Genomic DNA, 24,953 nt, shown 5'->3' with positions numbered 1-24,953 from the left:
TAAACAGCCATTACACTGGCAATTTATTGTTTTCTTGACTTATTGAGCTAAGGATTGCAAAACAATTTGCCTCCTTGAATTGCATGTTACAACTCCTGTTGTTTTTCTTTAAATCTGAGTGGACACTCCATGCAAAAGTATTCACAAGACAATCCTATTCTTTAGTTTTTGATGTAAAGTTTTTGACTCTGTGTACACATCACACATTTAAAGCACTTTTAATGCATATTTCAAGCACATGGTTTCCCCCAAAAGAATCCTGGGAACTGTAGTTTGTTAAGGATGCTGGGAATCGTAGCTTTGTGACGGGCAAACCAAAGTTCCCAGGATTTTGGTGGGAAATAATGTGCTTTAAATGTATAGTGGGTGCGCAGCCATGGCAATTGGACTTGCAGTAAAGAACATAAGAGCATAAGTAGAGGCTGCTGGATTAGGCCAATGACCCATGTAGTCCAGCATCCTGTTCTCACAGTGGCCAACTAGATGCCCATGGGAACCCTGCAAGCAGAGCCTAAGCACAAGAGCACTCTCCCCTCCTGCAGTTTCCAGCAACTGGTATTCAGAAGCATACTGTCTCTGACTGTGGAAGTAGAGCATAGCCATTATGGCTAGCAACCAGTGATAATCTTATCCTCCATGAATTTCCTAATGCTCTTTTAAAGCCATCTAAGTTGATGGTCATCTCTGTCTCTTGTAGGAGAACTGATTTAAACCTCAGCTGCCAATTACATTCTTCAACTCCAGAAACCAGACTGCTTCTTAACCATTAACAAATCATGTATCTAATTATAATTTTCATTGTATCTGAGAAAGAAAAAATATGCCATCAATGACAAACAAAAGGACATAGGAGCATTTTTTTACGACAGCAAATTGGACCCACATTTCACTGAACACTCAAAACATGTTAGAGTGTAATCACATCCTTGAAAGGTTCTCTATATTATATTTTGCAGAAAGTTCCAAACATTTAATGAATGCTATTTTCCCATTTTGCCAGAGATGATGGAAGACAAACTTGGACCACAGGACAGTTTGGCATCCAAAGCAGAGCAGAGGGGCAAGTAAGCAAGCATTCCAAGCAGACAAGGCAATGGACAGAAGAAAGCACTTGCCTCTAGAGATGCTAAACTGAGCACTCTATGACAATCCCTGTGTTGCACACCACACCACAGAGAGCCTTTTATTTTTATCCTGCTCCTCCCTGAAGCTGCCATCTCAGACCCACCCTCCCTCATTCTGGAAGAGAGAAGCAATACCTGCTGGTTAAAGTTGGGCATGATGGGCTGCTTAGGTGGGGTTCCAATGGGAACAGCCCTAACAGGAGGGCTCCCGATAACTGGCGAGGATGACCGCCTGGGTAGTGCCCGCTCTGAAAGGTCCTGCTCCTCTTCTCGGGCCTGTGGAGGTCTTTGTGGTAGGGCATATTCCAGCACCGACACAGAGGGCACCTCCTGTACAGAAGAGGAGAACACACACCTGTAAGTTCCTTCAAATGTTTATACATTTGGGAAGAGACCCAGGTAGAACATAATTTGTAGCATATACCCAGCTTAGCACATACCCACTCTCAAGTGGGAGGTCTGGTAGTGACATTTAATTGGCACTCAGAAGTGTGCCTTGTAGGAAGTGAGAGTCAGGAGTGGAGAATGAATGCTCTGGACAGGATTCACACCTGTGACTGTAAGCCACCCCACAGACAAAGCCCTGCTAGTAAGAAACATTTGTTCTCTTCCCAGCTGTGTCACCAATTCTTGGTGCAACATATACATCCAAGGCTACTGATGCTCCATGTTGCACAGCCTGATGAGAGTACTTTTAGCTTTTCAGCTGAGTAGATTAACAAGCAGAAGGGGAAGAGAAAAGATTTATCAGTCACCAGGTACTTCTGAGGTGCAAGATTATTTAATGCTGGCCTTCTGCACCCAGCCATTAGCTTCCACAGAGCCTAAATACTAAGAGTTCTAGAGTCTTTTTAGGCAGCGAACGTAAGAAGAGCCTGCTGGATCAGGCCAATGGTCCATCTAGTCAAGCATCCTGTTCTCACAGTGGCCAACCAGTCGCTCATGGAAAGCCTGCAAGCAGGACCTGAGTGCAAGAGCACTCTCCCCTCCTGAGATTCCCAGCAACTGGTATTTGGAAGCATACTGCCTCCGCTTATGGAAGCAGAGCATAACCGTCACGGCTAGTAGCCACTGACAGCCTTTTCCTCCTTGAATTTGTCTAATCCTCTTTTAAACCCATCCAGGTTGGTGGCCATCACTGCCTCTTAGGGGAGCAAATTCCAAAGTTTAACTTTGCACTGTGTAAAGAAGTATTTTTTTTCTTCCAACATTCAGCTTCACTGGATGTCCATGAGTTTTAATGTTATGCAAGAGGGAGAAAAACATCTCTCTATCCACTTTCTCCATGCCATGCATAATTTTATACACTTCTGTCATGTTACCTGTTTCTTGCCTTTCCTCTAAACTAAAAATCCCCAAATGCTGCAACCTTTCCTCACAGGGGAGTCACTTCATCCCCTCTGTCATTCTGGTTGTCCTTTTCTGAACCTTTTCCAAGTCTACAAAATACTTTTTGAGGTGAGGCAACCAGAGCTATACACAGTATTCCAAGTGAGTTGCACCATAGATTTATATAATGGCATTATGATACCGGCAGTCTTATTTTCAATATGTTTCCTAATGATCCCTAGCATGGAATTTGTCTTTTTCACAGCTGCCACACACTGGTTCATTCAGCTATCCACTACGACCTCAAGGTCTCGTTCCTGGTCAGTCATTGCCAGTTCAGACCCCATGAGTGTATTTTTAAAGTATGCTTTTTTTGCTCCATTATGTATAACTTTACACTTGTTTACATTGAATTGCATTTACCATTTTACAGCCTATTCTCTCAGTTTGGAGAGGTCGTTTTGGAACTCTTCATAATCCTGTTTTGTTTTAACAACCCTGAACAATTTAGTATCAAACTTGGCCTCCTCACTACTCACTCCTAACTCTAGATTATTTATGAACAAGTTGGTGTCTCATATTCTTAGTGTATTAAGTAGTACAGGGATGGGAAGCTCTGGCCCGTGGGCCAGACTTGGCCCACCAGGTCTCCCCATTTGTTCCGCAAGGCCATTTTGGGGAAGCCCCATCCACCCATTCTACCCCTGATGTCATACATAGCACCAGGTCTGAGGCAGGTAAGGGCAGAGCTTCATAGGAACAATAGGAAGCTTAAAGTGGGCACCTGATCGTTCCTTTGCTGGACCAAGGTGCACTCCCAAACACCCATCAGCTGATGGGCAGTAGGAGCATGCCTTCCATTCAATGAAAACTGCTTTTCCTTCCCAACGCTGCTCTTTGAAGTTGCCCTGTGCATCTCTTTTCCACCACTGACATTGGGAATAGAAAGAAAAAACACAGGAAGACTCCCAAAGGGCAAGAGATTTTGACAGAACAACCCACCTGTAAATTGTGTAATGTCATAATGGAGCCATGTGATTGACAGGTGGGTTGCCCCATCCACCTGTCAGTGTGCCCACGGAGCCAAAAACTTTCCCTGCCCCTGGTGTTGTGCATACAGGTACCAAATGATACCTGTATTGGATCTGAGTTGATTTTATGTATGTGCTATTATTGTTTAAATCTCTCTCTCTCTCTCTCTCTCTCTCTCTCTCTCTCTCTGTATATATATATATATATTTAACTGTCTTTGTATATGTACCTGTTTTATATATGTTTTATTATATTGTAAATTATTTTTGGATCTCTCATGGGAAGCAATTCATAAATGGGATGGATGGATGGATGGATGGATGGATGATTAAATAAATAAATAAAGCAGCAGTTGGATGATTACATCACTGTAAGTTTGAATGAGGGGTGAATTTGAATCAATGTAAGATGTGAGCGGGGAATTGACACAGAATACATACACACACAAACAGCAAATTTTTGCAGCTCTCCACTTGCATATACATTTCTTCAAATCATCATTTTCCTTGTCCAGTGGTTCCAGAGCATATCCAGGGACCCTGATGCAATACACAGGGACGATTGTCTGACACTGATGATAATTTTTTTTTAAAAAACACTATAGCCTACCCTTCATTGCAGGACCCCAGGTGGGGTTACAGCAAGTATGTACATAAAACAAAATATTAACATATCAGATCACATCAGTAATCTGTCAGTGTCCCAAACTACAGACCAAGATTCCAATTGTTAAAAGCCTGAAATGAAGAGGCAGGTCTTCACATGGTGCCTACAATGTTGCCACCAGCCTAACTTCCAGATGGAGTGCTATTGCTAACAAGACCCTCGCCCAGGTAACTGACCCTTGGATTTCACTTAAACCTGGAACTACCAGCAGAGCCTCTCCAGCAGATCTCAAGCAGAATGTGAGTGAACATTTAAAACATGTAGAGCTTTCAGTCACAGCCTAGATGTACATTTGTACATGTGAGTTTGCTTTCATGTGTTTTTCTAAAACCTGCACATATAGAACCTTGCTAACTCTTTATCAGGTACAGCAGAGCTTGGAAAAGTTACTTTTTTTGAACTACAACTCCCATCAGCTCCAGCCAGCATGGCCACTGGATTGGGCTGATGGGAGTTGTAGTTCAAAAAAGTAACTTTTCCAAGCTCTGAGTACGAGCTCTAGGCTCAGTCACCCAAGGAACATTTGTACATCTGTGCTAGTTCTGTGGTATGTTTGGGGAACGTGTGACCCTCTGTTTGTTTCCGGATGACAACTCTCATCCTTCTGTCCTGACCATTGGCCATGCTGGATGGTTCTGTTGGGAGCTGGCATCCAACAACATCTGGAAAGTCACAGCTTAGTTCTATCATGATGCTAAAGCCTGCTAGTGTCATCTTGGGTAGGCAGATTTGGGATGAATCACTTCAACAAGAGGTCAAAGGATGCATAGTGATGTTTCTGATTAACCCACACACCACCACCAGTGCCAACTTATCCAGGCAGTAAGAATTTAATGATTGCCACTTCAAAATCAGATTCCTTTGGAGGACAGAATACTGGAAATATAAGTCTAATTATGAAGTGTAGGTTGAACAGGAACCAACAGTGGAGGCTGGTGGCTCTGATGTCAATGGAGCAGTGAATCCTCCCCAGGTTTTAGTCTCAACTATCAAGGAGCTGTTCAAGCTTAAAGCACCTTGGATGGATTGTTGAAAGGATTCACTGCCTCACTGATAATGGAGCCACCAGCCTTCATCAGGAACCAGTGTACTCCTTGCATATTAATAGTAATTAAAACCATAATAATTTTAAGATAGAAATGAGACTTGAAATAAAGACATGAAAATACAAGAAGAGCCATGCTGGATCAGACTAAAGGGCTTTGTAGTCCAGCCTTCTATATCCCACAGTAATCAGCCAGAAACCAATAAAAGGCCCACAACATAAGAAGCTGCCTTATACTGAGGCAGACTATTGGTCCATCTAGCTCAGCATTGTCTACAGTGACTAGCAGCAGCTCTCCAGTGTTTCAGGCAGGCTTCTTTTCCCCAGACCTCCTTGGAGATGCCTGGGAAATTCTGCATAAGTAGGACATGAAGGTAAGGGCCCTCCCGCCAGCAACATGTATTCTGAGACGTGCTACCTCTGATCCTGGAGGTAATATACAAGCAACATGGCTAGTAGTCATTGACAGCCTTATCCTTCATGAATTTGTCTATAGCATTAAAAATGATGGTCATGACATCTTGTGGTAGTAAAATTGTGGGTAGTGTGAATAAGTACTCCTTGTCTGTCCTGAATCTTCTACCATTCAGCTTCGCTCAGTGACCCCAGTTTCTAGTGTTAAGAGGAAGAAAAACTTCTCTCTATCCACTTCTCTGCACCATGCGTAATGTAATGCATTTCAGTCATGACCCCCCTTAGCTTACTTGCCCTTTTTTCTAAACCAAAAAGCCCCAGACATTGTAAGCTTTCTTCATATGGGAGTTGATCCAGCTGCCTGCTAAAGTTTGGTTGCCCTTTCTTGCACCTTTCCATCTCTACAGCCAGACCATCTCCAAATTAATATGACAGCACTCTTACAAGAAAGTTAGAGAAAATGGACTTCCGGGAAGGGTGACTTAGCCTGTGCCTGCTTTTGAGACGGGCTCCTGCCTCAAAAGAAGCTTATTCAGATATATCAGTCAGTTTTTTCTTTTTTTTTTGACTGATTAAACTTCTCCCGGGTAGGGAGAAACGAAGAGATTAACCTCAAAGCCTATTTTTGTTGGGACGACCAGATCTCATTAATTTATGGGACGAGGTCCAGCCGACGAAGGTGGGACGGATTTTCAACAGCAAGCTCTATCTGTTAAAGCGAACGTTCATCTTATCTTCTAAGAGAGAACGCACTAACAGGCAAGCACCCTTCTTTCTATATTTTTCTTTTACTTGACTTAAATTGTTGCTGTTTAAAAGAGATTTGCCAGATTGATCAGTTTTTGACATCTCACTGGGGAGCCATAACTTCTCTCTGCTACGCACTAATTAATAGCTTATCTCTGTTTTTGTTGCAAAAAGCTGTCCTGGATTTGCATTCTAAAGATATACACAGAAGAGGGATTTCTATTCCAGATTTTTATTTTGAAAAATATTATACTGTTTTGAGACTACTCTCTTTTTGGTCTATTTTATTTTGACGAATCTGTTTCTTGACGATTGCCATTAATTGTTTCGATCCTGGGAACTGCATTTTGTTTACTTAACTATTGGAGAGATAAGGCTGTCTGCTCTGTTTATACTGTGATGTCACCAAGTTTGGAGTATTAACCCAATTGTTGCTGAAATAAGAAGTGGTTTTCCTATATTTTTCTTTTAAAATGGCAATTAAGAAAGTGGCTGAAAATCTGGAAATAACTATGTTTCAGAAAATAATGGATGAGATTGAGATAACGAAAATTGAATTGAGTAAAATGAAGCAGGAGATTAAAGATATAAGGGTCCCTGTGAGAGAGGTGACCCTGGAAGGGGTCCCTGTGAGAGAGGAGACCCCGGAGATTGGAACAGGGGTCCCTGTGAGAGAGGAGACCCTGGAGACTGGAATAGGGGTCCCTGTGAGAGAGGAGATCCCGGAGATTGGAACCAACGTGGAACAGGAACAAGATTTGGAGTCTATGGACTTTAGAAATAAAATCTATTGTTTGGAACTCAATGTTATCTCTGAAGAAATGAATGAAGATTCTAGAGATAAAGTTATCAATGGCATGGATAATCTTCTGGACTGGAATGATGTGATGGAGCCCAATATAGAGAAAATCTATGGAATTAACTGCAGCCATGTGACAATGGAAAAACTTTTAAGAGATGACCCAGTGTATTTTGAAAAAAAGAACAGAGATATGATTTTACAGCAGTATTTCAGCAACTTATTCAGAATGGATGGCAAGAAAATATTTGGGATAGAGGTAATCCCCATCAGACTCTTACTATATGACTATGGCTTTGACAGCAAGATTATTATGGAATACTGATAATGGAAGATTGGATATTGAAATTACCGGACTTAACAAGACTACTGAAGATGGAAGATGGAAAATGGAACTAATAGAGATAATAGAACAATGGCTACTGAAATTATTGAACCTAACAGATTCTGATGTGATGGATTAATTGAAATGTTTATTTTGACTATGGTTATGACAATAAGATTATCATAATTAGTAATGAGATGGATTAATCGATATGCTTATCTGGAAAAAAAAATTGATAGATATATTTCTTAAAGAATTGAAACCTCTCTTTGACTTTTTGTGGAAAGAATAAAGTAATGTTTATGAGATTTGATGATTAAGTAAGATAACTACTGGAGGAAAGTGATTTTATAATATGACTTAAGAGACAGGATTGTTATATATTATAGACTTATAACTGATTTGATCTTTGACAAATGGGAAGTCAATATTTTACTCTTTATTTTTTTTTTCTTTTTTTCTTTTTGTTTAACTATTTTTGATTTTGTTTTTTGTCTTTGAATGTTTTATGATTTTGTCTTGTATGTTTTATGAAAATCTGAATAAAAATTATTGAAAAAAAAAAAAAAAAAAAAGAAAGTTAGAGAAAATGTAACCCACTATCTGCATCTCACTTTCCCCCCAAATAGCAGGGGATTTTGTTTTACCGTAATCTAGTGTGTTATATATTAGAACAATTATCAACAGCATGAGTGATCCTCTTATATTCCTGATGTCACAAAGAAAGTGTGGAATCTTCATCCCACTGAATCTCAGTGTGCAAATATTAGTGTGTGCATTTATACATGAAAATATCTCCATCAATCAACCATTTCAGTATAGTTTTTTGGATGAATACCAGTTTATCCAAATTTCATGTGCCGGTCTATCGAGACTTCTCTGGCCAGTCTGGTTTGAGGTTAATGTCTGCCTCTTTTGCTGACATACTTCCAGTCCCTTCTTGAATGACTTTCCCTCTGTGTGCCTCACACTATGGTCAGGCCACTGAATAAAATGTATTAATTCCTTCTCTGTGACTGGAAACATATACAGGCTCTTCTGCCCATCAAAACAGAACTCAGTAGTATGACTAGTTCAGCTATTGTTCTACTTGCTTTCCATCAGGCATTTGATGCATTTTCTTCAAGAGTACCCATGCTGAATTCAGGTCAACAGAGGGCCACTGGCCACATGATGCATTGGTACAACTTCTGCTGCAGGCAACAAACATTCCTTTTGAGAGGCAGCTGTAGCCTTGAGATACTGTAAAGCATGCAGACAGCTTGCATCCATCCTCACTGACCTGTTTTCAGTTCCACCATATTGTTACCATAGCTAGTGTGCTATTTCCTGGTCATGATCTAATCCTGTCATTTTTTCTGAGGCAGCTCTGTTCTTTTCAAGGTTCTGATCAGTGCATATTTTAACTCTTTGTTCCTCATGCTATAGATCAAGGGGTTCAGTACAGGAAAGGTGTACATCACAGACAATGCCCCGCCTTCTTCTGGTGAGTAGCTGGAGCTGGGATGCAGATATATTAAACTACCACAGCTGTACTGCAGAAGGACAACCATTAAGTGGGAGGAGCAGATGGAGAAAGCCCGTTGCCAGCCTGTGGCAGAGCAGATGTGCAAGATGGTGGTCACAATGAAAACATAGGAGATGCAGATTAGCAGGAAAGGGATGGTCAGGATAACACTGGTTATAAAAAGGGCAGTTTGATGGACACGTCTATCTCCACACACTGGTTTCATGACGACAGGGAAATCACACACAAAAATATTGATTACCTTATTGCCACAGAAAGGCAGGGTCAACATGAGGACAAATAACTGAATATCAAACAAGCAAGTCATGGCCAATGTCCCAGCTACAACAATCATACACAGTCTCCAGCTCATAATGACAGTGTAGCTTAGTGGGTGGCAGACTTCCACATAGCAGTCATATGCCATGATCGCTAGCAAGACACAATCAGAGGCCCACAGGAAGGTAAAGAAAATTTGGGTACCACAGCCAGCCAAGGAAATTGATTCTTTTTCTCACAGAAGCAAAGTTAGCCAGAGTTAGTGGGGCAATGGTACCAAGAATAGGCAATCTCCAAAAATGCCAGGTTAGCAAAGAAAGAATATTTAGGGGCGTGAAGCAAATGTGCAGTGTAGATGATAACGATAGCAGTATTCCCAAATAGACTGAGCAAGTGCAGAATCAGAAAACCCCAGAAAATCAGCTGTCTCATGTTTGGAAGGGTTATGAATGGATGGAAGTGAAACTGTATTAATTCCAGTTTTCAGTCTCCATATAAACCTGAATGTAAGTTCTGTTGTGGGTTAGAAAGAAAGGATGTCTGCTCTCCCCATTTTTGTTTATTTTAGCATTGGAGCCATTAGCAATTCAACTGCATCATTAGAAGGTATGGGGGTTAAAACTGGCGAGCAAGACTATGTAATAGGGCTTTATGCTGCTGATGTTCTTCCTATTTCAGACCCACATCAACCTGCAGTAACAATTAAAAAGGAATTCAAATCAAGTGGAACAGCAGCAGGGTGAAGGGTCAGTTTTGATAAATCAGAGGCCATTTGTTTTAACATACCTTCTGCAGCCCAAAGGATCCTCTCAACAAAATATTTGTCATGCTATGTTAAGATATCTGGGAGTTCAGATTCCTAGAAATTTTAATAACTTGTATAAGGAGAATTATGGGAGGGCATGGCAGATAATTAGCAAAGATGTACAATGATGGGAAAAGGCTAATAATACATTGATGGATCAATTGGCCATGACTAAAATGATTATATTGCCAAAATTGACATACTTGTTTCAAGTGCTCCCAATTGAGATACCATTAAGGCAATTAGGAATATGGCAACAACAGTTCAACCAATTTATATTTGGCCAAAAGATGATAAGGGTTAGTAAAAAAGGATTATATTCAACAACAAAAATAGGGGAGTGAGGATTTCTGAATTTGGAATTACATTATTTTGTGAACCAAATAGGTCATATGATTCCATCTATTTTGGGAGATATGGAAAAACATTGGCTCACTCTTGAACAGACTAAAGTAAATAGTATTCCATTAAATTTGATTCTTTTTTCTAAAAACCATGCTTCATATTGTGTCAAGAATGGAAAATAAATTCACACAAACAATGTTTCCGGCTTGGATAAAGAAAGCAGCAGTATTGACCTCAGTTACACTTTCAGTGATTCCCTTAGCATTCCACCCTTCATTTTTTAATAAGAATAGGACATAATATTTTCGGGTAGGGTACAAAGGGATTATATAATCTTAGTGACTTTTATATAAAAGGCACCCCATTAAATGAGGAACAACTGAAAAATCGGTTGTAGGAGATCCCACTCCCATGAATGTTTTGGAAGCAGCTGAAAGATGTTTAAATAGTCCAATGGTAAAGGAAAGTGCAATCCATAGACCATCCAGGTTTGAAAAATGTATGATGAACTATTCTGACTGTTCTAAGGGGGTGATATCTAATATATATCTATAAGATTTTAATAGATAAGACAAATGGAGACACCCTAGATTTAAAAATGTGGTGGGAGTGAAAAATGGATATTCAAATAGATACAGAAGACTGGGTGACTTTGTGGAACAAACCACCATTTACTTCACTATCTATTAAACCTAGAAAGCTCTCACTAATACTAGTATATGACACCTAGAAAGATCTCATTTACACAACCAGCAATACAACCTCTCTGTTGGAGGGGCTGTATGGAAATAGGTACCTATTTGCATATGTGGTGGGAGTGCCGAAAAGTTCAAAAGTTCTGGGCAACAGCTGCAGGAGAAATAGGATGGATAGTACAACAGCAGATTATTTTGTCCCCACAAATGATGCTATTGAACCTGTTCCTGAATGAAGATTCAGAATTATAGAATAAGAAATTAATCAATTTTTTATTATTGGTGGCACGATTCACCGTAGCTCAATTTGGGAAGGTTCTAGCAGGTGTTAGTACAGAGCATTGGTATTGTATGGTACAGAACACAGCATTACTGGAAAAGCTTAAGGATAAAATAAAGATGTAAGATATAAGAAAGAGAGACAATTTCACAGCTGGTTGGTTTGATTTTATTGGATTTATCAGTGAACAGGCTGAGGGTCCAATAGTGCCAATGGCATATTCTTAGATATGGAACATTTGATGGATAGTTCACAAGGAAGTTGAACCAAGCTCCCTGAAATGATCCTGTGAAGGCAAAAGGGAAAAAATTAGAAATTAATAAATATCTAATTAATTTACTATACAGCATAAATGGAGGCCCAACTTAACACCTGAATATAAGGAATCGATGTGTGAAAATGTTATGATGAATTCTGTATACACACACACACACATGTATGTGTATATATACAGCTTGACTAGAGTTGTAAGTAGTTGGTTACTTTCATTTTCTTTGTCTGTAAGGGCTGTAAAGAGTTAGCTCACCCCCTAATTCTATGTTGCTGACTCACAGTGGCTAATAAAAGTTATTATTAACTTGGTCGGGGGGAGAGCATGAAAGAGCATCCATCAACAACCGACTGGAAGTCCTGTATATATACATATATATCCTTATATATATTTCTTCTTTTGCTATGTTTTTGAGTTTAAAGAAATTAATAAAAATTATATTAAAAAAGGAGGAGAGAAGGCTACACTACTGAGAAGCCTGCATTGCAACCAGAAAATTAAGTTCCACTAATGAATTACATTGCAATTAACCTGCGATGGTGTTGCAGGCTTGATAGTGAATATGAAGCTGATCAACTTCTACTTTAATATTTAAGTTCAGACTACTCCAGGCAGGTATTAATAGGACCTGAGGCCAGACTTTTAGGATAAGTTATTCACTTAAGTGTCTACATCCATTAAAATTAAACAATGATTATGCTGTTTATAAAATCGCTAGGTTGATAAATGAAAGAAATTTTCTTGTCTGGCATTATGAAACTTAAATTTTTATTATCAGTGTCTGGCTCCACATTTTAGAGGAACCAGAGAAGGAGAAATTGGTAACTCATTAGAGCTGCAAGCATACACTGTCAGTGCTTCCAGACTGTTTCTATTTTGTGGGTGGGATCCAATAACATATTTCAAATTCAGGTTCAACAATGAAAGTTAGTTTCAAACCTGCTCCCCTCCCCTCCCCATGGGACCTTTTGTGATAAAGAAAGTGACAAGAAAATGCACTGGAAATTATGGGATAACATTTGCTTGATGCAACATCATCTAACTTCCCTGTATACTTGGCATAAACAATCAGAATGAATGCTCAATAAACAGGTCATCTGGAAGCAACCTTTTTGGATTCAGCAGGACTTCAGTTAGATTTTAGCAGCCTGTGTGAAGGATTGATGCCTTGTTTTAACTTGTAACAGCTTGACATTTCAGCCTGAAGCTGTATGCCAGAGAGAAATTGCTAACTGTATAGCTGTATTGATCAACTGATAAATGTAGTTGTGTGAAGTGGTTCATGCTACTGACTGCTCATTTGATGAAGCAGTTCTAAATTTACAGCTTGCAATCTTAAAAACAACCTTTAAAAAAATCTCAAGCCTCTTTCTTGCTTTAGAAAAATCCCATATGACATCAGACATATAACTGCTTGCTCTGTTTTATATTTGCATGGATAGGTCTTGAAGAGTTTAGAAACTGCAAGTTTAGAATGCTCTGAAACAACTAATGGACCTGTTATTGTTTTATGCTGATTGTATGTTTATGGTTGTTGTTAACCAGTCTGGGCTCCTATTGGAGGAAAGATGAGGTATAAAAACAACAATAACAACAAAATAATTTTATCTATTTTACAATGCATCAATTCATTCTGTGCATTTGGAACACACAAATCCTCCTCCCCCTAATCTACCAGGATTTGCCTTTTATCCCCAGACTATGGAATCTGACAAACAATTCACATGGGAACAGTCTTTGTTCTGTATGATAGCAACAACAAGGCTTTAGAATATAAGGGCAACTACAATAGAACACAATGGCAACAGAGTAGTCAGTGTGGAATGGGTAGGGACTGCTCAAAGTGGAAGGATGACAGGTATCATTATTCATAGCATTGGAAAGGGCTGGGATGAACACAACCATTGAAAATGATACTGTGCCAGTTGAGACTGCTGGCAGGAAGATGACTGCAGGAAAAGAAGTAGGGGCAGTAACTTGCAATGATAGGCCACTTCATGTGTTACATTTTAACACAAATTTACAAATGATGTTAATTAAAAATATAGTATGTCTATATGGAAATTTGCAGTTTATTAGTGTTTATGTGACGCAGGTTCCCACAGTGTAGAGCCACGATAGGCTGTTCCCCGCTCTCATGTGTATAGCCAGAAGAAAACACACATTTGCCAGGGAATAACGTATAAAATAGTTTTAAGCAGCAGCACAGCCTGGAACACTTTCAGGTCCTTATTAAGCCAACAATCCAGCTGGTGGCAATCTGCTGCAGCACTTTGGAATTTCTGCACCGGCTCTTAATAGATTTAAAAGATGTATTTCTGTTGCATTACACAAGAAAGCAATAAAACAATACAATGTATTATGACATTTTAAGGCTGATTATTACATTCTGTTCCAACATTTGGGGTTGGATGGGGGGTGCTGAAAAGTGATGGGCAGGGAAGAATTAAGGCAAGGGTGGGGGTAAATTTTGATTTGATGTGCAATTTAACAGGAGCCTACCTAATTCATGCTTCCTGAAACAATACACAAACTAAAACGCATGTAACCTTCAAAATTGGCACTTCTCTGAATTTTGTGATGCAGTTTTCCAACTAGAAAATGTGTACAAGAATGCGTAAATTAGGGGAAGTGTGCATAAAAATGCATATATTTGTGAAAATACAATACACAAATGTGTTATACTAGGGGAAATTCCTTGCATACAATACAAAAATGTATTAGGAAAAATTGCACACAAATGTGTGTATTCGGAGAAATGTGCACTATAATGCTGACAACTTTTCATGAGGTCTTTTAAAAAAAATCACAAAATGATGCAGAAATGTGGAGAACTGAACAAGAGAACTCAAAAATAAGAAACAGAAAAATTGACAGATTCATCGACCCCCTAAATCTATGGGGTCATTCTCAATAGAGCCTTTTACTGCCTTTTTGAAGCCATCAGCAGTAGGAAATAGCCATTTTAAGTTCTCACTGTTCACTTTCTAAGCAATTGTGTATGTGCGTGTTATGTGCCTTCAAGTTGATTACGATTTATGGAGACTCTATGAATCAGTGACCTCCAGTAGCATCTGTCGTGAACCACCCTGTTCAGATCTTGTAAGTTCAGGTTTGTGGCTTCCTTTATGAAATAAATCTCTCTCTTGTTTGGTCTTCCTCTTTTTCTACTCTCTTCTGTTTTCCCCAGCATTATTGTCTTTTCTAGTGAATCATGTCTTCTCATTTTGTGTCCAAAGCATGATAACCTCAGTTTCATCATTTTAGCTTCTAGTGATAGTTCTGGTTTAATTTGTTCTAACACCCAATTATTTGTCTTTTTCGCGGTCCATGTTATCCACAAAGCTCTCCTCCAACACCACATTTCAAATGAGTTGATTTTTCCTTTATCCACTTTTTTCACTGTCCAACTTTCACATCCATATATAGAGACTGGGAATACCACAGTCTGAATGATCCTAACTTTGGTGTTCAGTGATAGATCTTTGTATTTGAGGACCTTTTCTAGTTCTCTCATAGCTGCCCTCCCGAGTCCTAGCCTTCTTCTGATTTCTTGACTATTGTCTCCATTTTGGTTAATAACTGTGCCAAGGTACTGATAATCCTTGACAAGTTCATTGTCCTCATTGTCAACTTTAAAGTTACATAAATCTTCTGTTGTTATTACTTTAGTCTTTTTGACGTTCAGCTGTAGTCCTGCTTTTGTACTTTCCTCTTTAACTTTCATCAGCATTCGTTTCAAATCATTACTGGTTTCTGCTAGTAGTATGGTATTGTCTGCATATCTTAAATTATTGATATTTCTCCCTCCAATTTTCACACCTCCTTCATCTTGGTCCAATCTCACTTTCTATATGATATGTTCTACATATAGATTGAACAAATAAGGTGATAAAATACACCCCTGTCTCACACCCTTTCCGATTAGGAACCAATCGGTTTCTCCATATTCTGTACTTACAGTAGCCTCTTGTCCAGAGTATAGATTGCACATCAGAACAATCGGATGCTGTGGCACCCCCATTTCTTTTAAAGCATTCCATTTTTTTGTGATCTACTCAGTCAAAGGCTTTGCTGTAATCTATAAAACACAGGGTGATTTTCTTCTGAAATTCCTTGTTCCGTTCCATTATCCAACATATGTTTGCAATATGATCTCTGGTGCCTCTTTCCTTTCTAAATCCAGCTTGGACATCTGGCATTTCTCGCTCCATATATGATAAGAGCCTTTGTTGTAGAATCTTGAGCATTACTTTACTTGCATGGGATATTAAGGCAATAGTTTGATAATTATTGCATTCCCTGGGATTAGAATCGGGATGTATATTGAACGCTTCCAGTCTGTGGGCCACTGTTTTATTTTCCATATTTGTTGACAATTTTTTGTCAAACTTTGGACAGATTCCATCTCAGTAACTTGTAGTAACTCTATTTGTATGCCATCTATTCCTGGTGATTTGTTTCTTCCATGTATTTTAAGAGCAGCTTTCACCTCACATTCTAAAATTTCTGGTTCTTTTTCATACTGTTCCTCCATGAATGAATCTGTCATCCTTCCATCTCTTTTATATAGTACTTCAGTGTATTTCTTCCATCTTCCTTTTATTTTATCTCGGTCAGTCAGTGTGTTCCCCTGTTGATTATTCAACATCCCTACTCTTGGTTTGAATTTCCCTTTCATTTCTCTGATCTTTTGGTTGTTGTTCTACCTTTTTATTATCCTCTTCTATTTCTGTACAATAATTGTTGTACAGAACTCTTGTTCTACCTTTTTATTATCCTCTTCTATTTCTATACAATAATTATTGTAGTAGTTCTCTTTGTCCCTACGTACTAGTCGCTGTATTATTGCATTTAGGGTTCTCTTGCTTTTGGTTTCCTTCTGTCCTTAACCATTTTAAGTTTCGTCAGTCATCCATTGAGGTCTTTCTCTCTTTTTAACTAGAGGTATTGTCTTTTTGCATTCTTGCCTGATAATGTCTCTGACTTCACTCCATAGTTCTTCTGGCTCTCTATCAGCTAGGTTTAAAGCCTCAAATCTGTTCCTTATTTGATCTTTAAATTCTTCTGGGATATTATTTAAATTGTATGTTGGCATTATGATTGGTTTGTTCTTCTTCTTTAGCTTTACTCTGATTTTCGACATTACCAGTACATGATCTGTACCACAGTCTCCCCCTGGTCTTGTTTTCACAGAAAGTTTGGAACTTCTCTACCTTCTGCTTCCAATTATATGATTAATTTGATTCCTATATTGACCATCTGGTGATGTTCACATGTACAATTGTCTTTCTCATTACTTGAAAAATGTGTCTGGAAGAAACAAATTACTGGCTTCACAGAATTCAAAAAGTCTCTCTCCTGCTTCATTTCTATCTCCTAAGTCCCATTTCCCCACAATTTCTAGTTCTTCTCTGTTCCCTATGTTTGCATTCCAGTCCCTCATGATTATCAGAGATCCTGTTTTGGTGTGTGATAAATTTCTTTCTGTGCTTCTGTGTAACATCTCTCCATTTCCTCTTCTTCTGTGTTTGTCGTTGGAGCATAGACTTGGATGATGGGTATGTTAATATGTTTCCCATTAAGTCTCATTGATATCACTCACTCAGACCTTGCATGATAGCTCCTAATTGCTTTTGCTACATCGCTTCTCACTATTAGAGCAACCCCATTTCTTCTTAATTTCTCATTTCCTGCATAAAATATTTTGTAGTTGCCTGATTGAAAGTGTCCCATTCCCGTCCATTTTAATTCACTCATGCCAAGTATTGTAACATTGATACGTTCCATTTCTTTCTTTACAGTTTCTAATTTCCCCTGGTTCATGCTTCTCACATCCCATGTTTCTATTGTGTATGTTGTACAAATCCAGACTCTCCTTTTGAATCTGTGCACTACAGCCTCTGGGCTTCCTTTCGGCTTTGACACAGTTGTGTAATCAGTCACAGCACTACTCGTACTTGTCCTTTGTTCTTCCCCAGTAGCTCAGTGAGTGCCTTCTGACCTGGGGGTCTCATCTTCCACCACTATCTCGTGTTTCATTTTGGATAGTCTATTCATAGGGTTTTCATGGTAAGAGGTATTCAAAGGTGGTTTACCATTGCCTTCCTCTGAGTCTGGATGCATCTTAGTCTGGTGTCTCAGCTTTGACTATTCCACCTTGGGTGCCCCTGCTAGTCTAGCCTCTTGGTTTACTGCAAACCAGAACAATACAGGCATAGCAGTACTGAACGCACAACTAACGAAAGCAGAACAGATCATGTTTTACATCAGAGGTTTGGGTGTTCTTTATGCAATTTGTGGGCTCCTTCAGGAGGAAGGATGGGATAGAAAAGCAGTTAATAACTACAACAAATTATTATTATTATTATTATTATTATTATTATTATATATTTGGGGTAAGGTTGTTGTTTCTGATATCTGGCACATGGTATTCTGTCTCCCATTTTTTTCTAAAGAAGCTTGGAACTTAATTTTACCATTTCTCTCTCTTTAGCGTTCACTGTGTGGTGTTAGTGTGCATTTGGCATATTAATACATATTCCATTATGTTTTGTTTTGTTTCTCCTGTCTTTGAGGGATATTCATTTATTAATGCATTTTAAAAATATATACTTACTATTCCACCCTAGGACAGTCAGAAAAACTTACTAAACGTTTTTGATCTAGACTTGGTGCAATGAAAGATATTTTTTCTCACATCTCTTGTTCTATTGGCTCAACACAGCACTAGCTTTTTTAAAACATTCGCATTAGGGTCAACAGCACATGCATCCTCTTTCACATATATACTCATGGATGGAGAGTGTCTTTTGTAGCTGTATTAAAAATAAATCAGAAGCTGCTGTCTCTTCTTTGCATAGCTACTGGCTCTGGAGCCTTTTAACTTACCTTCCACAGCCCTTGGGGACAGAACTGCTGATGCAGCCTCTCAGGCACGGATGGGGGATAAATTAAACCATTTCACATTTAAAGCTGAAATTATCAAATTTGCACTTTCTGAAACAACATGAGAATCAAAACACGGCCATCCTTCGAAATTCACATTTGTCTGAATTTAGCACTGCAGTTCTCCAACCAAACAATGTTTACAAAAATGCATACATTGGGGAAAGAATGCATAAAAATAAATCTGTGAGTGAAAATAATATACAAAAATGCATTATATGATGAGAACTTGCTTGCAAAAATGTGTACATAATTGAATCCCACCTCAGAATAGTGACAGCCTGAAAGTGTCCATAGAATGTCTATACAATTGATGGTGGTGGGTATTTATACAGGCTCCTGCATGGGTTGAGTTTACCTAGGGTGAAGGTTTGTTGCCCATATGGGCTACCTATGAATCCAGCAATTATATTGATTGTATTATTGTTTTTTTTTATTGCTGTTTGCTCTTGGGGCTCTTTGATGAAGAGGGAACAGCTCTTAAAACTTCTGTAAGAACTCCTACGTCTTCCCTTCCCCAGGTGTTGACTGGCCATGAGAAATCCTTGCTTTTTAATTAATTTTTATTTCTCTTCCTTCTCATCATGTTTGGGGGAGTTTTCACATTTTAATCCAGGTAAAATACACAAATAATTTAAAGTAACCATTCATTATTAATGAATGAAGAGAATATTCTTACAAAGTGGTCTCAAAATACTATTAAGGATCCTTGGAGACTGAGAGAAATAACTGCCATGGGCCAGGATATGTGTAGAGAAACTCTAGAGTACTAGGTTCATATATGGTCACACTGTCCCAAAATAAAAACCTTTAAGAGAGAAATCTACCTGAGAATCTCTAGCAAATCCCTCTTGTTGGGGAATATCCTGTCCTTGTTGGCAAAGGAGCTTTATATTTTTTATGAAGTGCTTACTAGTGAGCAACAACAAGATTCCATATATCCACAAATTTCTTTAAAAAAGAACAAGTTTCAAAAAGAACAAATTTCTTTTAAAAAGAAATAAATATTTTGCAATTAGGAAAGTGAGGGGAAAATGCATTGAAAAGTGTGGGAGGAATTAATGATTAATGGGAAGACATATGAATAGCAAATCACCAGCAAATCAAAATGAATGTAAGATGCACGTCTATTGTCATATAACCTCCCCACAAACCAATCAGAATGAAAGCTCAATAAACACCAGATGTAGGCTGTGAATACACTAGTCACCTACAGCAAACTGTTTCCATTGGCTACAGCTGGAGGGGCAATGGCTTGATCAGCTACGAAATCTGTTTGAAGCTGATTTTTTTTTAAAAAGCACTTGAGCCAATCCCACCATAGTTTAGAGGAATTAAGGGTGGGGTTTAACTAGTGTCATGTGCCCGTTTTCAGAAAAGAGTGGTGGAGACTGGAACTAGCAGAACAGTAAGTGTATGTCTCTACCCATAGTCCAATCTCTGTGTAAACTGTGTGCAAGCATAGCAGGATGAATGTTCAATAGCCACCATCATTTTAGTTATTGTTCTATATTGCTTTTAAATGTTTTGTTGCTGTAAACCACCCTGATGTCTTGTGAGAAGGTGGTATATAAATGCTTTAATAAATAGATAAAAAAATAAGTAGATCATCTGGAGACCTTTTTCATAGCAAAAATAAGTTGTTTGATAAACCTCAGAGGTAGAACAATACAAACAAATTCTTTTATAACTTAATGGTTTAAGTAAACTGTTTTTCTAGAAAGAACACGGTTGTGAATATGGATTTGGAAACACAGATGTAGAGACTGAATGTGATTTTATGAGGCTAGTTTATAATGGTGCTCTGTAATGTCTGCTAAATTATTGTTCAATTGTGCTAATGTTCTTCTGACTCCTGGAAAAGAATGAAAACTTGCCAATAAACAAATCAAATGATTAAAACATCACAATAAAACCACAAAGCAGCCAAGGTGTGTGGATGTCTCTAATGTGTCTGTTGCTGGCCCTGCACATTGGACACCAACATTCGTTTTGGGGATGCTTACCAGGGTGTGTGTTCATGTGCATGTGCTGATGTTTATCAATCAGAAAATGTGGTATAGATTGTTCTCCTTCCTAGATGACAAGAGTTATCCTAGATGCCAATGAATTATTTCAAATTCTAAAACACTGCATCTTTGGGGAAAGTGATGCTAATAAACTCTGGTCCAGCAACTGTGTTCTTTAAGGATGATATTTGACCTTGAAATTAAATGGTCTCTCTCTTAGGACCTTGAGGTGCTTCCTCTCTTTTCGGCAAGTTCTGTATAACTTTCTTAAATATAAACAAGTAACATCCTCTTGGGATTTATAGATAAGATGGTGAGAAAAAGGTAAGAAGGCTAAAGTTCTCTCCCCATCCTCTCTGTTCAGACAAATAATTTCAAGACAGAGTGCCTCAGAGACTTGTTAAAACACTGAGATCTCTTATGAGACACACACAAATTAACAGAATTCTCTGATGGCCATGAATGATGTTTTGGGACTTTACAAGGTCATGCATTAGAGAAAGATACTTGGTTCCCCAAGAGAAAGTTGCTCCATATGGGGAGGCAATTATCTCTCTGGACCAAGATTCTTGCAAATTTAGATCCCAAACCTCAAGGCATGTTCACCAGTATGACTGCCCTCAGAGAACTGGAAGTAAGTTTATAAAGTTTGAATTCACCAAGGGTAACTCTGGCATAAATAAATATTTACACAGTCACTTTCAGCCTCAACTCCATATCTAAGTGTACCTCAATGGATAGAATGACTGGCTTGTACATAGAACAACTGGATTCAAAACTTAGACTGAGTGGCCTTGGAAAGTCACTATTCATCAACTTCAGTTCTTCACATGGAAAATTTATATAAGATGCTGCCTGTACCAAGTCATACCATTAGTCCATATAGCTCAGTATCATTTATACCAGGGGTTTCCAAACTGTGGTTTGTGGACCCAGTGCCAGTGCCAGGTTGGGCCTTAGCCAAGGGCCCCTGTGGCCCAGAGGGGCCCCTGAAAGGGCCCTCCTTAGGGTAGGAGAGTAGTGTTCCCATTCTGTGATCCATGGCAGTGTCGGCTCCCAGGTACCCACCCCAATATAGTCAGGAAGGGCTTCAATAAGCCCTCACACGTGCCCCACCTACCTCTCCCATCCCTGTGAATGACAGGCTCGCTACATGCACATGCCTGCCTCAACCAAGATGGTGATGGAGGATTCCCTAAGGGGCTGATGCCCCTGCCCTCATCTTGGTTGATGGCATGCATGAACGCATGTAATTAACAGGAACAGGAGAGTTAGGTTGCAGGGCCAGAGCCCAATTGTTTAGGTCGAGTAACTATTTGGCCTCTTTTTAAACGTTTGCAAATGTGACATTGGTGCTGAATTTAAACCTGTTACTTTTTATTCTTTGGGGGGGGGTTAGAATTGTTTCTCCCTCTATATCTGTACACACAAATATACACAGGCAAACATTCATGTTCGCAGCCTTCAGGCTAGGATGAAAAAGTTAGGCAAAATGTCCAGTTAGCAAATAAATGCAAACAGACATTTCACATGTAGCACAATTTACTGAGCTCAATGGGACTTCCTCTCTAGGAAGTGTGCACTGGGCTGGAGCCTAAGCTCAAAAGGCCAATGTACTCTTAAACTATTTTCCTTAGGCTGTGTACACACCATACATTTAAAGCACATCCCTTCCCAAAGAATCTTGGGAACTGTCGTTTGTTAAGGGTGCTGGGCATTATAGCTCTGTGAGGGCCAATCTACAGTTCCCAGGATTCCTTGGGGGGAAAGAATGTGCTTGAATTGTGTGGGGGATGTATACACAGCCATACAGGCTATTCTCTTAATGGCATCTAGCATTCATCTAAGTTTGGGCAGTGGGTTTCTTGGCTCTGCTTGCAATTCAGATGAAGTATGTACGTATTTGATGGTAGGGAAAGTGGACAAGACTCTTTTGGACTAAAGTAGCCAAACCTATTAAGAAAATAATTGGATGCGAAACCTATGGTGTCATGATTAGGATATTTTCAGGATCATATTCCATCAAAACATTGGAAAATAGTTTCTTCAGTCTTAATGGGCTAAAACTGAAGGAAGAAAGCACTCAATTTAAATGCTTGTATGGTTAAAACATGGTTCACAATGAAAAGGAATTAAACAACTTATTGCAGTTGGCTGAAGAATGAACGTGTACTTGCTTTGCCTTTTCGTTTTAAATTGTGTTTTAAATTGTGTTTTAAATTGTGTTTTAAAAGATGTGTTTTAAATTGTGTTTTAAATTGTTTTTAAAAGATGTGTTTTAAATTGTTTTTAAAAGATGTGTTTTAAATTGTGTTTTAAATTGTTTTTAAAAGATGTGTTTTAAATTGTGTTTTAAATTGTTTTTAAAATATGAGTTTTTAAATTTGTATATCTGTTTTTAATGTTTTTAGTTATTGTAAACTGCCCAGAGAGCTTCAGCTCTGGGGCGGTATATAAATACAATAAATAAATAATTTTTCTTTAAAAAGAGGTCCCATTTATTTGGAACAATCCTAACGGTAGTTTGGCAATAACCTGGATGAATTTGAAGCTGCTTCTCTCTTTTCCTTTACTCTGCACATAAAGCGTGTGTTTTGATTTTACATTCTGTAATCTTATATAATAAGGAATGAGAGGACAAGAGGAGAGGGTGGAGAAGGCTGGCTTATTATTGTTAATTTTATTATTTCTTTGAGGCTGCAGGACAAAGACAGAATGAAAGGGTTATGGAAAAGAGAAGAGCACAATTGAGCACAATCCGCATCCACAGAAATGACTTACCTGAATACTCCTGGTGCTGGACTGTAAAGGGAAATCGGTATGTATTTGCTGTTGCTCTTCAGCCAGAAAGGGAAATGTGAGTGGTGGTGGGATGGAGCAGGAATGGTGGCAAAGCTCAGAACTGTTCCTTATACCTGGATATGGATGGGGTGAGAGGGAAGCACTTTGGCACATTCCCAGCTCTGAAGAGCTTCCTTATAAAGCACACCAAGACCCTTAAGGGAATGAGAACCAGGTGAGAAATTCTCTTCTGAAGTGTAGGAGTTTGGCTTCATGAGCAAGTGCAAACTCTCTTGTGACTGTTCTTAGATGGAGATGGAGAGAAGTTTGAAGAACTTGATGATTAAAAGTAAGCCCTGAAATACTGTTATGCTCGCATGACCTCTCTGAGTGACGAGAGGTTCCAGGGGATGCTGCATATGCATGGGTTTAGTTTCCTTTGGAAATAAGTCACAGGAGGCTTATGGCATTCATAACATTTACCAACATACGGGTTGAGCATAGGTGTTGACAGACAATTTAAACACTGCTACAGAGAGCCAGAAGTCACTGCCACGACATCAGATCTCTAGAAAGAGGCAGTAAACTCCAAAAATGCTCTTAGCTGGAGCCCAGACTCTGTCTCTTTGTCCATGTCTGTCTCAGTCCCACTTGAAAACTGCAGTCTCTTATTTTTTTTCACACAGAGAGAACTAGATTCTATCATCAGCCAAGATTGTGGGAGAATAAAGGCATGTCCCTATTCAGATATTTACTAGCCAATGAGCCAATAATCTCTGTAACAAAAAATAAAGGTGCTTGGCAACTTTGCCACATATTATAAAAATCCATTTTCATTATTCTTGTCCTATTAATCTACTCTTGTCCAATCTTCCAATCTCTTATAACAATATCCACAAACATATGGGCTAAAGAACAGCATCCAGTATAGCTTGCAATCAACATGGAAAGAACATGACCAGTACTGCTAGGTCATAAATAATTATTCTTACTTAGATCTTCAGGGTGAATCTTAGACTGAAGACAGATGCTCATTTCCCCCCCAGAGAAGTGAATGGGTTTTGAATAAAGTTTTATCTTTGATGTGTGTACACTCACACCACTTCCATCTCATCTCTGCAATCCTGTTGATGCCTTGGGGTAGAGACACACTTGTGCTTGTGCTTCTCTGTTTTCTGAAGCTGGAGACACACAACGCTAGTCAAACTCTGCCCCTTTTTACTCCAAAAGCTGGGGAAATGCAGCCTCAGTGCATTTCTCTGTGAAATCAGCTTGAAACCGAAATCAAAACTGGAAGGTCAACTCCTTTCCTCTCCATGGTGTGTCCAATGAAAACGCTTTGCTGTAGGGCAGACTCAGTGACTGGCCCAGCACTTTGCCGTGGGTGGTCCTAAAAGGTCTGAGGTCAGCTGTGGGAAAGGGAAATGTGTCCAGTCATGGGCAAACATGTTGTAAATCAAAGCCAGAGAAAATGGTTTGGTTGCTTTTGAAGCAGCTAATGTGTCTGCATCCTTGGTCTCCCTATGGAATGGCGAGATGCATTAGCCTGTCG

General features: G+C 39.0%; 1 long non-coding RNA gene and 1 pseudogene across 1 annotated transcript; one reads left to right on the top strand and one right to left on the bottom strand.

Moving 5' to 3' along the window:
• Positions 1-8,830: 8,830 nt before the first annotated feature.
• On the bottom strand, positions 8,831-10,095 carry LOC133377958 (olfactory receptor 10V1-like; annotated as a pseudogene).
• Positions 10,096-19,929: 9,834 nt separating this feature from the next.
• Positions 19,930-24,197, top strand: LOC133376849 (uncharacterized). Its single transcript, XR_009760576.1, has 3 exons — positions 19,930-20,019; positions 23,317-23,438; positions 24,088-24,197. It is a non-coding gene; the product is annotated as an uncharacterized LOC133376849 (long non-coding RNA).
• Positions 24,198-24,953: the final 756 nt, after the last annotated feature.

This window comes from Rhineura floridana, chromosome 2 (assembly GCF_030035675.1).
Source record: "Rhineura floridana isolate rRhiFlo1 chromosome 2, rRhiFlo1.hap2, whole genome shotgun sequence".
Lineage (NCBI taxonomy): Eukaryota > Metazoa > Chordata > Lepidosauria > Squamata > Rhineuridae > Rhineura > Rhineura floridana.
The sequence above is the reverse complement of the archived record's forward strand: the minus strand, read 5'-3'. Positions and strand labels throughout refer to the sequence as shown.